Source organism: Callospermophilus lateralis, unplaced genomic scaffold (assembly GCF_048772815.1).
Source record: "Callospermophilus lateralis isolate mCalLat2 unplaced genomic scaffold, mCalLat2.hap1 Scaffold_52, whole genome shotgun sequence".
Taxonomy (NCBI): domain Eukaryota; kingdom Metazoa; phylum Chordata; class Mammalia; order Rodentia; family Sciuridae; genus Callospermophilus; species Callospermophilus lateralis.
Genome location: NW_027514454.1, coordinates 6,162,511 through 6,178,317, shown reverse-complemented (window position 1 = coordinate 6,178,317; position 15,807 = coordinate 6,162,511). Strand labels below are relative to the sequence as shown.

Sequence of the window (15,807 nt, the reverse complement as noted above, 5' to 3'; positions counted from 1 at the left end):
GGCACAAGAGGACCAAAGTCTCCCAAGAGCAGGGCCTCACAGCCCTGGATTAAAAGCTGGGGGGCCACCAACAGCCAGAGCCCAGACCTGATGAGAGAGACTGGAAATCCCTCAGTTGTAGCATACCCACAGGTGGCACCTGGACCAGCCACTAGACGTGCGCTCTGCCACCCACACTCCAGGTTACAACCAGCCTATTTCCCCATCCACTGGGTCATTTAAATCCCTCCACGACTGGCCAGATGGGGAGCTTTGAGCTCTCCTCCATCTCCTCCTCATCTGCCATCAAGTTCTTTTGCATACACTGGTGCCCAGCGTTGGCCTCTCTGCACACTGGGCACTGTCCCTCACTCAGTGACAGTCCTAACTCTGCTCTTAGTTTGGTGGCATGCCATGCCCTACCATTGCCCTCTCACCAGAATATGCCATTAGTCAGTCTCTGTGAAGTGTCTAGAGAAGAAAGTTCTAGTGCAGGAGGGCCAGTGTGGACTCAAGAAGCATGGATTTGAGGAAGGAATTGGTGACTGATATGCCACCAGCTCCCCAATAGTTACCAGAATCCAGACACAAGTCACCCACAGCTCTGACCACCAGCACCACCCGCCATCCCATTTCCTCTGCAGAGAGAAGCAATGTGGGATAAGACAGTTCTCCTGGCCACACTGATTCTGGGGATTTCACCTAATGAAGAACCCAAGGACTCCAAGGTTGCAGAGGGATGGACACTGGGCCACATGGACTCCTTGGGGGCAGGATATAAGGGAGACTGGTGTCCATGGGAATGGAGGAGGTCACCCTCTGGAGGGCTCTGGCATTCTACATGCATTCTCTGTGGCTTCCCCAGGTCTCTCCTTCCCATTCTTCTGTTTTTCTTTGGAAATTGGAGACTATGGAAAACAGAGGGTCCTGACCAGCCCTTCTGCCCACTGGGCTCTGCAGTTGCTCCAGCTAGGAAGGTGTCTGGGCAGTGGGAGGCCTAGGAGGGCTGCAGGTGGGACTGCAGCTGGCAATGCAGGGGGTGGGATTGGGCCTAAGTGTGCAACCCCACCCCTCCCCCCCAGCCATCGCAGGGGACAACCCCACCCCAGGTTTGGGAGCTGGTTCTGGGGATACCATGGAATGGACAGATCCATGGGGCTGAGTGGACGAACACAGCCCAACTTTCTGTGTGCACAGAGTCTCAGAGGAAGCCATGGTGTTGTAGGGGGTGAGCTTAGATGGAGAACTGCAGAGGAAGGCCAGGGCTGCCCGAGGGGAGCAGGGGTGACCACAGGGAGCAGGACAACGGTGGCCCTGGGTGCTCTGGTGGCCTGTCCTGGAGGACACTCATTTGGCCCTCAATCACAGAGCTCAATCACGAAGTCTCCCAAGGGGAAGAATGTCAACAGTGAGGGAGGGGACAGGGTGCCTCAGGGAGGGTCCCTTTCCTCTCTGGTCTCAGGGCTGCATGCTGGATGTGGTGGTGGGGGCTGGTCTCCAAGGGCAGAGGCCGCCCTGGCAGAGGCTGGCTGAAGCTCCTCCTCTAGGAGGAACATGGGTTACCCAGGGGACGCTGATACAAAGGCAATTTCTGGCTGAGTTCTCAACACCTTTGCAGCCTGACAGTGCAGGAGGGCCTGTGTGTCCATGTGCCCTGCCAATTCTCCTACCCCTGGAACAGCTGGACTAACTAGTACCCAGTTCATGGCTACTGGTTCCAGCATCAGGACAAGAGCACTGATGCTCCAGTGGCCACAAATGACTCTGACCGGAAAGTGCGGGAGGAGACCCAGGGCCGGTTCCACCTCCTTGGGGACCCAAGAACCGACAACTGCTCCCTGAGCATCAGAGATGCCAGGAAGATGGACGCGGGGTTCTACTACTTTTGGGCGGAGAGAGGACACTTGAAATTCAATTACATATATGACAGTGTCTCAGTTCAAATGACAGGTAAGGCACCAGGTCAAAGCAGCCTCAGGGAGGTCACAGGGCAGGGCTGGGTGGGACCCTGCCCTGGGGGAGCTGGGGTCAAGCATTAGGGGCTCAGGGAGCAGCTGGGTCAGAGCCTGAGCTTCTCTCAGGGCCCCACCTCCCACCCTCCCTCCTGACCCTGCCTTTCCCCCTCTGCTCACCAGCCCTGACCCATACCCCTGACATCCTCATCCCTGGGACCCTGGAGTCTGGCCGTCCCAGAAACCTGACCTGCTCTGTGCCCTGGGCCTGTGAGCAGGGGGCGCCACCCATCTTCTCTTGGGTAGGGCCCTCTGTGTCCTCCCTGGGCCCCAACATCATCCACTCCTCGGTGCTCACCCTCACTCTGCGGCCCCAGGACCATGGCACCAACCTCACCTGCCAGGTGACCCTGCCTGGGGCCCATGTGACCAGGACAAAGACCGTCCACCTGAACATCTCATGTGAGAGCTGGGCTGGGAAACTGGGTCTCTGATGGGGCTGGTCCCTGAGGGAGCAGGGAGAGGGGTCAGACCCTGGACTCTGGGTGCTGGGTCCTGAAATCATGTGGGGGCTGGGCCAGGAGGATGCAGCCTCCATCCTTCTCCACCATGAGGCTCCTGGGACAGAGGACTGATGTCCCCCAGCCTCCCACTGACAGGTCTGCATGTCTCCCTGCCCCAGACTCTCCACAGAACCTAACTGTAACTGTGTCCCGAGGAGCTGGCCCAGGTAGGGAGGGGCCTCGCTGGGGCTGGGGGGCAGGGCCTTCAGCTCAGGGCAGGGTTGGGTGCCCTCACCTTCGTTACAGAGCCCCTTATTGGGAAACCCACTGACTTCTCCCCAGTGAAGCCTCACGTCTGCCTTGAGCTCCTGTCCCCAGCCTCCCAGGATCCCTGGACTCTAGCACCTGCCCCTCACCCCACAGGGACAGGGTGACACTCTCACAGCAGAACTGGGCTTCCCAGGCCCTCTCCCAGCCTCCTCCTGGAACTGCCTACAGCCTCCTCTTCTTATTCCCCAACAGCTTTGATCTAAGTGCTTGTGGGAGGAGGCACAGTCCAGGGCACACGCAGAACATGCACAGCAGTCTGTCCCCAGTAGCACTCAGGGTCCTCGTTCTTGGTGGTGAGGGTGTCCCACTGCCCAGATGGACCCCGTTCTGTGGGTGTCCTCTACCAACCAGCACTGAGTCCATTCAGCTAACAGGAGTGTGCAGTGGATGGTCCTGAGCCTATGTCCACAGCTGGGTGTGCACGTCAGTGAGCTCAGCTCCTGAGCACAAAATACAGCTCTGCCACATGTTCTGGTTCAAGAGCTTGAGTCAATATAGCTGAAGGAGGTACAGGAAAATGCATCTGTCACAGGAACATCAACTTGGCCATATTCCTGGGCCCATGTCAAGGGTGTGTTTTCCTGTGCTTCATTCAGTCCTTGATTGTGTGTGTGTCCCCTCTCTGGACTCCAGTGTTCTCTTTCCTCTTTTCCCCACCACGACCTTGCTGTACCTCCCTGGTCCCCTCAGCACCTTTGTTTCCTCCTAAGCCTGGCCTCCCTGATGTCTGTCCATCCTGTCCATGCAGGGGGTGGGATTGGGCCTAGGTGAGATTAGTGTCCTTACAGAAGGGACCCAAGGAAGCTCCTTTGCCCTTCCACCACAGGAAGACACAAGGAGGAGGCAGGGTCGAGGAGGACACTGGCCTCCCCAGACATGGGATCTGCCAGCCCCTTGGGTGTGGGCTTCCAGTCTCCAGAACTGCGAGGAGCAATCTCTGCTGTTCACAAGCCCCCAGTTGATGGCATCTCCCCCACAGCCCAAGGACTCAGAAAGAGAGTGGTTCCCCTCTCTTGCCTCTTGTCTGAGGGAGCCACATCCTCAAACGTTGTTCACCAGGGCTGACTGGGCTGGGGGAGGAGAAGTCCCGTCAGATGGGGAGGGAAGAACTTTCAAGTCTTTCCAGGGGACAAGGAGAAGCTGCATTCATGCCACAGCCAGGTGGTGCCCATTCACACTGGGCCCTGATGTCTGCAGCTAAGGGGAGAAGAGGACAGATCCAATGGTTTATTTTTTTTTTTTTTGAGGGACAGCAATGTCTGGTTGGGGATACACAAGTCCTCAGACAATGCCAGTGCCACAGGCCAGGTGGCTGAGATGGGCAGGCCCAGATAGGGGTGGAGGGGATCTTGCTCTTCTGGAGAGAAAGGTGAACTCTCAGGGGAAACAGACAGAGGGACATGGTGGGGATGTCAGGCAGACCTGAGGGACATGGGTTACCCAGGGGATGCTGAGACAAAGGCAATTCCTGGCTGAGTTCCCAACACCTCTGTAGCCCCCTCTGGCCTTCTAAAGGGACGTCAGGATCCAGCCTCCCTGTGAGTGCCACAGACCCTCCCAGGTCACCTCTCCAGGTCTCCCCTCCCTGCTGTGCCTAGACAGTGCCACCCCATGCTCATGGCTTCTGGTGGTGTCCTCCCTGTCCTCACTGTCCAGGTCCAAAAATTCCTCCTCTGAATTCTCCAGACCCTCACATAGGGGCCAGGGAGAATCCTGGGGACAGTGAGAGCTGTCATTTACTGAGCATGTGTTCTGTGCTGGCCAACATCCTACCTGTGTGCCTGTCACGGAATCGTGGACGTGAGTCTAAGACAGGGAAGGCAGCTTCTCCCCAACCACACATCTAGCTTTCTGTGTTGAGGGGAGAGGCCGACAGGCCCAGAGAGCCCAGGACAGGCCAGGAAGCAGGAGGAGTCTGGGGTCTCAGACCCAGGTCACATCCTAGCCTTGCCCTGACCATCACACAAAGCAGAAGCAGGCAGCTCAGGTTCCCTGACTCAGGTCCCCATCTGCAGTGTCAGGACAGTCCCCACACAGTGTGAGACTGCAAGGAAGGGCCCAAGTGGCTGCCAGCCGGTCATCCCAGAGCCAGCTGTGAGCAGGGGCAGGATGTGGGCTGGACACTCGGTCACACCCCACAGCGTGCTGGGCTCCCGGGACGGGCCAGGTACCATGTGCTCTGCCTAGAGGAAGCACTGATAAGCCTTTGAAGCACAGAGGTGGGTGGGCACAGGGAGGAGGGGTGAATGAGGACTGAGTGGGGTCCTGACCCGGGTGTTCTCTCCCCAGGACCCTTGCCTGCTCCTACGCCTCATCCTGGCTTCTCCATCTCGGGCCCCTTGGTGGTGTTCCTCATTTTGGTGACGTCCCTGGGCTGTGGCTACCTCTGTGGGATCCTGGTCTACGGCCTGGTCAAACTCTACCTTTGCAGGTGCCCATTGCTCTGGCAGGGGGTACCTGGCTGGGGCTGGAACTCAAGGTCAGCTCTGGCTGCAGAAGGGAAGGCAGGGCTGGAGGGGACACAGGCCAGGAGCTAGAGCAGGTGGGCAGAACCCAGGGCCAGAGGGTTGGGAGACAGTGGGTGGTGAGCCTTGGCCACGACTGCAGGTAGCTGCAGGGACCCCTTCTCCTCAGCCCAGTTTCTCTGTGTTTAAACTGTGGGTCTTGGTCTCTGCCTCGAGGGCAGGGCTGACAGTGGGAGGGTCTCATCAGGCATCCAGCATGTATCAGGGACCCAGGAGTCACATATTGCCAAGCAAGTGGGGACACAGGGGCCAGAGGTCAACAGGCAGGGAGAGATTTGACGGTGTGGTCAAGACCCCACCCTGCACTAGCTGGACAGGGGGCCCTGAGTAGGCCACTTCTCCCAGCGATTCCCCAGCCCCTCCTGGAGGACGCTGAGAGTCCCACCTGCCCTGCAGGATGATGTGGGCTTTGGACATGCGCTGGAGGACAGGGACCCCAGTGTCCTGGGCAGAAATTGTACCAGTTTCTCACCTTGGCACCACCATCACTTGGGGACAGAAAATTCTTCAAGGTGGCGGTAAGGTTGTCCTGTGCATTGTCGGTCCCTGGCCCCTGCCCACTCAAGTCCAGTAATAAAAACCACCACCACCTCCAGATTAGACCACTAAAATCTCTCTGGGTACCTTGAAGTCCATGTGGAGGGCAAGATTCCCCTGGTTGAGAACCACTGGATTGGATGTTAATAAATAGCAGTGATACTGGTCACGTTGGTAATAATGGTGATGGGCAGGCTGGTTACAATGGTGGTGATGATGTTGTCTCTGCCGACCATGGTAATACGGTGGTTTAACAGTAAGACGTTCTGGGAGACGGAGGTAATAATGCTAACAATGGTGACTGTCAGCCTTCTGTCACAGCAACAAAACTCCTGAGAGAGGCAACTTATACAGATGAAGGTTGATGTTGGAACTCACTGTTGGGAAGTCAGTTCTGGTTAGTTGGTCCCCTTGTCCTGGGGCCTGTGGTGATACAGCACCTCACAGCAGGAGTGTGTGGTAGAGCATGCTGGTCACCCATGACAACCAGCCAGTCCTCATCACCTGGAATTGGCATGTCCAGTCTCAGTTCAATCCCCAAGGATCCTCCCATACACCCAGGTATCCAGCACACCAAAATTCTTCTTCGCTGAGCAAACCATCACCTTTAGCAGTGATACTGGTCATGTTGGTAATGATGTTTAAAGCTAAATTAAACATAACTGAAATGTAAACCTTGAGATCACAATTATTTGAAAGGTCTTCTAATTTAAGGGTTAAACATTTTAAGACATTTTAGTACTGGCTTCATTTAATATTAAAGTTATACTACCTTAAAGGGAGGGTCTCTAGGCTTGAGTTAAAAATATGGGAGACACTAGCCATATGTACCTGTTTAAATTTAAAATGGCTTAAAATTAAATAAGTAAAAAATTCAGGTCCTCAGTTACACCATCCATCAAGTGCTTGGCCGCCCTGTGTGGCCAGCAGCCACCACATTGGACGTGCAGACACAGACCTTCTGCACCATTGCAAAAGTTCTACTGGACAGTTGCTCTAGGCCAGTTACAGGAGATGTTTTGAAGATTAAAAAACAATGTCTTTATCAATAAAAAGTAAAGAGACAACCACAAATGATCCCTCCCCCATCACCCCTTTAGAAAACACCCTGCATGGGACAAGGAAAGGCCCAGGTGGGGACAGAACCTCATCCTCAACTGGGCAGAGAGGAGGCAGCTGGGAAGGAGACTGAGAGTATCCAGGACGCAGGAGGAGGAGCAGGGCAGGGCAGGCCCAGGAGCCTGGGAGGGCAGGGGAAAGGCGGGGCTGCTGACCTCCACAAAGCAGGGCTCAGAGGACACCAGGTCTCAGAGCTTCCTGCTGAGCAGGGGGGGGACCCACCTGAGGCCACATACCTCCTGGAGCAGGCCCCTCCTGATCTCAGGGGCTGGAGGCTGGAGTGAAGCAGGGAGCCCACGTGGCCAGGGGTCCTCGATCCTCCCCTAGGAGAACATCATCAGCACCTCTGACCCTCACCTGCACTGGGATAAGGATGGGCACCGTCCAGGGCAGATCCTGCTCATCCTTCTTCTGATGTCAAGAGAACCTGGTATTAAAAGTCAGGTCTGGGCATGTTGAGGACTCAGAGTAGAGGGGACACCCGCAGTTCATCTCTTCCAGCCCCTAGGGTCCCCTGAGATGGGGCTTGGTCAGACGTTGGACTCTTTCACGCCTCATTGTACTCAGGACTTAAGGACTTTCTACCTGACTCCTTCATTTTTCCCCAGGAGGAATCGGGCTACCTGACCTGAGACCTAGAGGACAGTCCCCGTCCAGCAAGGAGGTGAGTGGAGAGCAACGGGGAAGAGCTCAGAGTCCCAACCAGGGACAACTGCACTGGATAGGCCTCAGTGTCTCCCTGGCAGGAACAGTCAGGGGAGGGAACTTGAAGACAGAGCCTCCTACAAGTCTAAAGACCCCATTTAGTGTTATGCTCAAGTTCGTGACCCCCAAAAGACCACCAGAGACCAAGATCCATGTAAGCAGCAAAGAGGAGTTTATTGTGAGGTAGCTCAGTCCTCCGGGCGCACACAGCAACTGGTGATGCTGAGATGCCCTGATCCCAGGGTTTGCAGCAGTTTTATACACTCTTCAGGGAAGGCAGGGACTTCACATACAACATAGCATCTCTAAGCAAATCATCACACACCACAGGAAAATCATAAAACAACTCTAAAACATGATTAGCACATTCACTGGTGGGAACAAGTTGGGTAGGAGTGATTGGTTAGTACAAGAGGGGGATTCCTTTGAACTGATTGGTTTAAGCCATGAGGAGTGTACGTGCTGAACTATGTGGTTTCCCAACACGTTATCAACCACCACAAATTACTGGGGGTCATCTGGCATCCCAGGTATTTGCCTGTCTCATGCTGATTGGTGGTTGCTAGGGGGTTGCTATGGGTCCTCACCTAGACTGACTGAGTCAGGGACACCTGATGCCACAGATCGCTCCTGTTATTTGTAGATAAACAACACAGCAGGGTGGGTATGGGCCTAGGAGTGCTCTGTGGGTCTTTCCAAGGACCAGGGTCACGCCCCCTTCCTTGAACAGGCCTTACTCTGAGGTAGAGGCTGGTTTCTCAAAAATGGAGTCACATCAGTTTCTCATTCCCCCCTTTGTCTGGAAACTTGGGAACCAATCATGGTTCCCTCAGTTGGGGATCTATTTGGGTAGGCTCTACATGTTGGTAGAGTAAACAACCCTCAGGGGACAGTCTTCAACTTCCAAGACTCACTCAGAATTGGCCTCCTAGATCCAAACTGACTCGATTTACCTGTCTGCACTGTCTATCTGTTTCTGGCTTTATTCCCCCTCTAATTTTAGGAACACTTTATTGCTCTAAGGAGAAGGATGTTGGCTCATTCTGGCTGCTTCAAAGCTGAGAGGGGGCATTGAACACGAGGGGGCTCGACAACGTGGGGGATGACAACGCAGGGGACGTGGGGGGACATGAGTTCCCTTTTAGAAGTCAGTTCGGTTTGGAGTCTGGTTGGGGAAGAACAGGTTGTAAAGTTATCTGGGGAAGGGTGCTTCTATGAGAGAAACAAAAACCATGAGTCCTGAATAAATGTTGCAGCAGCTGGAACATGTCACTGTATGGAAGTTCCCTCACCAGGCTTCAACATCCCCAGTTATCAGGACTATAAATATAATATTTAACTTTTAGAGTTATAGATGTCCTTCACCTTAAGATCCAGTTTAATAATTTAATGTCCTCTGATCTTGCAAAATCCTTTTGCTAGTATGACCTCTGTGTCTAATAGAGAAACCTTTAATTCTGTTACTTAGGGTTGGATAATCATACTAGCAAACACCAAGCCTACCTGTGTAGGTTAGGAATATCTGTAGGCCTCAAACTAAAACTACTCTGGCAGTTCCTCTTGATACTTATCAGGCATTCCTGCCTAAGAATCTCTTCTGTAGCCTCCAGTCTTACTTATTTTTGGGGGCTAACACACGGTATATACCTTAAGTTACTTTTAATTATTATTATTATTTAAAATGCCCAGGAATAGCTGTGTTTTGGTTTTAACTGTCTTTGCTAAGTGTTTAAGATGAAGCAGTCAAACTGACTTTTGTTTCTATCTTTTGTCAACAGTCAGCTCTGAGTTTCCATGGGAATCCTGGGGGAACTTGAGAGCAGCTTCTCAGTTCTGCTAGTGCCATTTGTGCTAGGATGGGTCCAGGTCTTGCTTGACCATGTGGCTTCCCTCAGAAGCATCAGGGATGTCTCTCTTGTCTGATGACCCTCTTCTTCATAGAAAATGCACTGATTGGCTTTCTGTTCTCCAGTGGTCTCATTAATCTCCCTGATTGGGAGGTTATGTGGCCCAGAGTTGCAAAGCTCTTTAGAGAACTCCCCTGTTCCCTGGATTAAGATTGACTCAGAGGTCAAGAGCCAAATATTGGTTTTCTTGGTTCTCTTAATTTATTTTAATTTTAAATCTTAATCTTAAACATTCAGCGAATCAATTTCAACAGCCTTATATTAAGAGAACTGGGCTTTAATGCCTATATCTCTATCCTGTAGGTGATAACTCATTTTCTTAAATCAACCAAGGTTGTGTGTTCTTAAATCAGTACCTCTGCAAAACATTAACAGGAAATCTTTAGACAATTTATAAGAAAACTACGAAATAAAATTATCAAGAGTAAAAACATATTTAGTTCATGTAATTGCTACCTTGAGCTTTGGCAGTGTTATACATTATATCTCCTGTTTGAGATCCTAGTAATCTTGACAAAAACAAACTTTTGGACACAACTTTTTAAATGTACTGAAATCTGGCCTACTTCTTTCATAGTCACTTTCACATGTAGTGAGTTGGGACACAGGCCTTATCTCAGGTAAGGCGGGCTCTTCATAAATCTTAAGTGTTCTACTTCTGAAATTGATCTTTGCTTTTTAGACATCATTATACAAAGCTTACATAAATTGTTGTTCAAGTTCACATGAATATTAGATAACACAATATATCACATCTAAAACATGAATGAAAGAAAGGCTGAAAGCTTTCAACCTTTTTGTGGAAAAGTAGCAAAGTACTTTTGTGTTTTACAATATTAACCTTTAAACAGATTAGGTTCTCATTAACTTAAAAATACATTTAAATTGTACCTCAGTGTAAAAAGTAACATAAAACTTTACATATCTTATTGATAACAAGTCCAGTTATAGAATATGAAATGGTATAAATAAATCTCCAATATGTTTTCCTTTTAAGCCTAAAATTACCATACAACTTTAGAACACCAGCTTGATATAATGCTCTTTCAAAGCTTCTACCTTACAGACTTTCATACCTGGAATATATGAACACATTAATAGCACCACAATTACCTTGATGTTTTTATATTAACCAAGTTTAGCTCTTAAAGAAATAACATATTACAATATTGCAAAATAACTGTTCTTGTTTAACCATAGTTGTATAATTTTTAATTTCTTTAGGATTACTTGCTCAAAAATTTACATATGTAAACAATGTACACAGACCTGCTTTATCACTTACTTAAACCCTCTTATTTACTTAATCACATAGACTCTCTTATCCAGAAACACATTTTCCTTCTATTAAATCCATTCCTAGAAACTTCTCTTTTCCATATATTAACCTCCTTTTCTGTTCACATTTTGAAACAATCCTTGTAAATTTCTGAATTTAGGCAGATTATTTCATAGACATCAATATTTTATTTTTTTGAACACCTAGAAAAACGTGTAAGCTTAATTTTAAGCTTTATTTTTATCTGTTTACCCAATTTAAATTGAATCATTGGAATCACGTAAATCAAAGATATTTGGATCCATTTCTTAAAATTTTCATGAGCGCTCTACATATCTTCCAATTTTCCTAAAGACATCATTATTTTCATCTGTTGACAACACATAACAAAAGTGTGAACACATAGCACCATAGTAAAGGCCTTGTATCTTTTCACAGGTGAAATCTCCATTGCAAAGTTTAAAGATTCCACAGTTGATATCAACCCATTATTGCCCATGTCTTAAATGACCAGAAACAGATACAAACAAAGACACAAAGACAGACAGACAGAAAGGAGCTCCTGACTATGGCTGACAGACAGGAACTTTTAAAACAGACCAGATAAGAGAAAAATCTCCCCAGGTTTCTAACTCCCATTTAATAATGACTCCTACACCAGTGGCACCATACATGTCCCCATGAGTGGACCAGCTGTTCTCACAGAGGGGCAACCAGAAGTGTAAAATCAAGGGTCTTGGTGTGGTGATTTTACTGCATTCAGTGTCCCCTTCTTTTTAAGTAGACAGAGATGGAGCAATCCTTACAGTGCAGGGAAGGAAGGAGGGAGTTCCCCGAAGCAAACGGGGCTTTGGCAGCTGCTGGGAGTCCCTCAGTCCCTCCTTTTTCTTACAGGATTCGCTCCTCTGGTTTGGTCCCACCCAAGGCACACTGGCATACCTCCTAACTTTCCAGTAGTCAGCTCTCAAACAGCTAATCCTCCGCATGCAGTTGGAGTGTGATGCTTTCCCAAGAAAGTGGAGCAGGGGGCTCCTCTAGAGTCCCCCCTGGGGGGTCAAAATTTGTAACTGAAAGTTCAGTTCTTTCCAGGAAGCCAAGTAATGACAATTTAATAAGGAGGAAAGGGTTTTGAGAAAACTAAAAAGAGAGGATATCAAAGTTCCTAGATCCCCAGCAGGCATTTCCCTCTGCAGTGCGTGCATTCAAGTCAACTACAGGAAGAAAAGAAAACACTGCTTCCCTAATCCCATTTAACAAAGGTGAGTAAATTTATCAAAGTTCTTTAAAACACAGCTAAAGGGGTGTAAAAGGTGAGAACAGAAAAGCTGTCGGTTCTATTGACTTTTGGTCCCCTACAGGGAAGCAGGAGAAGTATACCAGGGACATTTTCAGAACTCTTCGGCCCTCATGGACAACTGTGCCTTTTCTTATGGACTAAAAATTTAGCTAAAGTTACCTCCACACATCTAAGGCAGATCAGAACTTGGGACACTGCATCTGTCCAAAGTAAAACAATGCCATCACACTTAACAGAGACATGGACAAAAAGACACACAAAGAAACAGATTCCCTTTTCAGACTATCGACAAAAATGGAAGTGGGGTGCTGGTTCCAGGCCAACTGGGGCCTTCCCTTCACAACCCCAGACAGGGGGATTAGTTCCCTTGCCAGCATGTTGGGGTGGAGGTGGACAGGACAATAGAAACACACACATAACACAGAATTTGTATCGCGGCTAGAATTGTGAAACAGAAACTAAAAGTGGAGGCAGATGGAGGATCCGTCAGCTTCAAAATACAGACACTTTTAGTAAAAGGCAATCCACTCAGAACTCAGAAGGGGCTGGGGACGTCTCCCACAAATCCCTGTCGGCTGCCCTTTGGTGCGTCCACCTGGACCTTTTGCCGACCAGAAAATACAGACCCAGAACCTGCAGACAACCAGAGTACAGAAAACTACAGATAGGCAGTGCCTGTCAATCGGGGTGTCTGGGTAGGCTTATAAGGGGGATTCTGGACGACCCCCAAATGTTATGCTCGAATTCAGGTTTCCCAAAAGACCACCAGAGACCAAGATTGATGTAAGAATCAAAGAGGCGCTTATTGACAGCTAGCCTGGTCCGCCATGTGCACCTAGCAACTGGTGACGTTGAGAGGCCCCGAGCCCAGGGTTTGCAGCAGTTTTATACATTCTTTGGAGAAGGCAGAGATCCCCACATACATCCTAGCATCTCTTAGCAAATCATCACACACCACGGGAAAATTATAAAACAACTCTAAAACATGATTAGCACATTCACTGGTGGGAAAAAGTTGGGTAGGGGTGATTGGTTAGTACAAGAGGGGGATTTGTTTGAATTGATTGGTTTAAGCCATGAGGGGTGTTCCTGTTGAACTATATGGTTTCCCAACAGGTTATCTGTAGGACATGGCTGCCCACATCCCAGTCTTGGGGCTGCTCATGTGGCTGGGATGGCTCCTGGCAATCAGCCAGGAGGTGGTGCTGTGGGCGGTGACAGAAAAGGCGAACCACCTCCAGGATAGGTCCGGAACTCTTCGGCCCTCATGGACAACTGTGCCTTTTCTTATGGACTATGGAATGGGTGTACACGTGAACTTGCTCCACCCCTCTGACCTTTATTCTGATTGGCTCCTGTGCAGTACATAAGCTGTGTGTACTTCCTCAATAAATAGGATTCTGCTTGGACTCCTCTCTGGCGTGTGGCATTGTTCTCCCGCAAGGGAGGGCTGGGTGCAGGCTGCTAGTCGATCTTTACCTCTCCTGGCTTGTCTTGGTCAGGGCTTGCTTTCCCCACTTCTTCCGCTGGTCAGGAGGAGATGGGGGGCTAAGAACCCCTACAGTTATCAATCACCATAAACTACTGGGGGTCATCTTGCATCCAGGTATTTCCCTGTCTCATGGTGATTGGTGGTTGCTAGGGGGTTGCTATGGGTCTTCACCTAGCCTGACAGAGTCAGGGACACCTGTGCCGCAGATCTCTCCTGTTATTTGTAGATAAACAACTCAGCAGGTTGGGTATGTGCCTAGGAGTGCTCTGTGGATCTTTCCAAGGACAAAGATCATGCCCCCTTCCTTGGATAAGCTTTGCTCTGAGGTAGAGGCTGGTTTCTGAAAATGAAGTCACATCAGTTTCTCACTAGGACCTGAGAGATGACATCATGGGCGGCATGGCCACTGGCCACTCTGCTTGTCATTCAGAACTGACAAATGGAAGCAGGCTGGGCGGGTCCTGGGCTGAGTTCTGCACTCTAACTTTTCACCTCCCCTCCATCTGCCTCAGTGTTTCTCTTCCCACTTCATTTCCATAACCCCATGCCCTGGAGTCACCAGAGGTGCTGGAAGAGTCCCCAGGTCAGCACTGCTGAGGACAGGAAAGGAAGCAGCTCACAAATGCCTAAAGAGAACAATCGCTTCAAGGGGGCACTGTGGCTTTGACAGTGATGTCATTTCTTGGGTAACCCCAAAAGCACATGTGACAAAAACTCATGAAGACAGATGAGATTGTGACAAAATGAAGAGTTTCTGCACAACCAAGGAAGTGACCAGGCAGGTGACAAGGAGAGAAGGGACAGGATCAGGTGTTCACAAATATGGACACACATGGATCAGGGCTGGACATCCAAGTGCACAAGGGACACAGATTTCCCAGCAAGAAACCACCTGTTAAAATGGACGTGAGTAGATATTTCATTGAAGAAGATTCCTGTGGACAGCGGGCGTATCTTAAAACACTCCATGTCACTAGTAATCAGGAATATGCAAGGCACAACAACATTGGATGTCCCCAGTCCCCTGAAAGGACACCCAGGTCAAAAAGAGAAAAGACGAGTGTCAGCAAGACACAGAGGAAGGAGCTCGTTCCCAGTGTCTGTGGGGTATCCATCAGCAGAGCTGCCCTGTGGAAGAGCACAGCCCCAACCCTGAGAGAAGGACCCACCCAGGATCCAGCAGGCCCACTGTGGGGGTCAATGGCCACAGCAAGAAATGAGCTTGTCAGAGAGATGCCTGCAGCCCACGTCCATTGCTGCACTCTCCACAAGAGCCAAGGCAGGGAGCCAGCCTGTGTGTCCACCAGCGGGTATTTCTATATGATGAAATGATGCATGCGCGTGCGCGTGCACGCACACACACACACACACACACACACACACACACACACAGAGAGAGGCAGGTGACATTCTAGCCTGGACCTGAAGGAGGACCATGACTTGCAGAGGAAAGAGGGGGTGGAGCTGTATGTCGGGAGCAGGGTCTGCACCGGCCAAGTCTTGGATCCAAGCAGCCTGGCCCTGAGGGTGTGTGGGTCTGCAGAGGAGGGAGGACGGCTCTGGGGGAGAGTCCACAGCACGGGGCTGGGAGGCCCTCTCGTCCAGGCTCTGACTTGTTCCTGTCACTATCCATGGAGGGGATACGCAGCTAGTCAAGCCATGGAGGAAGTGGGCTCATGCTGGAGGCTGGTGCTGGGGACAGATGGCAGGAGCAGAGGCAGATCCAGTGAGCAGGGAGACCAGGGTCAGAGTGGACAGACATCAGGGAGGCCAGGCTTATGAGAAAAAAATCACTAGGTGGGGAACCAGGGAGGTATAGCAAGGTTGAGGTGGGGACCCACCTGGCTCTGCTGTAGAGAGGGGGCACTGAGCCAAGGACCATAAGACCTCAGCAGGAAGGGTGGACTTCAGGACAGGGATGGGCAGCTCAACTGTGGCCATGAGAAACTGGGCTGGGGACGTGATGGAGGAGGGGTCCCTGGGCCTCTGGGATGCTGAGACGCTTCGTCACTAACCTGGGACTAATGGTGACAGTGTTCATGTGTTCCACTCCCATAGCCGGCCTAGCTGCCCTTTTTCTGAAGGACTGCACTCTGAGGGAAGAGACCAGGGCCTACAGGGGGGCAGGTTGGGTACAGTGGGCAGTGGTTTCTGCCCTGTTCCCTATCAGGGGCTGGAGGTG

At 50.6% G+C, this 15,807-nt stretch overlaps 1 pseudogene; it reads left to right on the top strand.

Moving 5' to 3' along the window:
• The window catches only part of LOC143390301 (sialic acid-binding Ig-like lectin 9), a 37,313-nt pseudogene that overhangs the window by 3,254 nt on the left and 18,252 nt on the right, over positions 1-15,807 (top strand).